The sequence below is a fragment of the Neophocaena asiaeorientalis genome, unplaced genomic scaffold, assembly GCF_003031525.2.
Source record: "Neophocaena asiaeorientalis asiaeorientalis breed wild unplaced genomic scaffold, Neophocaena_asiaeorientalis_V1.1 scaffold332, whole genome shotgun sequence".
Taxonomy (NCBI): Eukaryota; Metazoa; Chordata; class Mammalia; order Artiodactyla; family Phocoenidae; genus Neophocaena; species Neophocaena asiaeorientalis.
The window spans coordinates 1,586,533-1,586,938 of NW_020173111.1; the positions used below are offsets into that span (position 1 = coordinate 1,586,533).

General features: G+C 62.8%; 1 protein-coding gene across 4 annotated transcripts in view; it reads left to right on the forward strand.

The window, feature by feature from the left end:
* Positions 1–261: 261 nt before the first annotated feature.
* The window catches only part of HMGXB4 (HMG-box containing 4), a 31,428-nt gene continuing 31,283 nt past the window's right edge, over positions 262–406 (forward strand). For 2 of the 4 annotated variants that reach the window (XM_024743489.1, XM_024743488.1), the window contains exon 1: positions 271–327. The gene's annotated coding sequence lies outside the window, so the exon portion shown is untranslated. Of the gene's footprint in view, positions 328–406 lie in introns of all 4 variants that reach the window. The other 2 variants (XM_024743487.1, XM_024743490.1) reach the window with 2 other exon arrangements.

Genomic DNA, 406 nt, shown 5'->3' on the forward strand with positions numbered 1-406 from the left:
CCCTCTGGGCCTGTTTCTCACCTGTAAAATGTGACAAAACCTACCTCACAGGGATGCAGTGAGAATCAAATGCTATCGTGCTGGTAAAACTTCTAGCCCAAGCCCGGCACAGAGCAAATTCTCACTACAGGACAGCTCCGGAGCTCTGCAAGCCCAGCGTCTCATTCGATGCGCTCGGCACTCTTGCACCAACGGGATTCCCCTTCCCAAGCGGAGTCTGCGCTCTGGGCTCGACTGAGGCTCCCTGGCCGCTCGCGCTTTTCTCTCCTTCTCCAAGATGGCGGCGGTCGGCGGCGCTGAGGCGGGATCCGAGCGAGCCTAGTGAAGGTAGCGGCGAGCGGAGCCCCCACGAGGCCGAGCTGGGCCCCCACCCCCAGGCAGCAGTGGCCCCTCCCCGCCACCACCC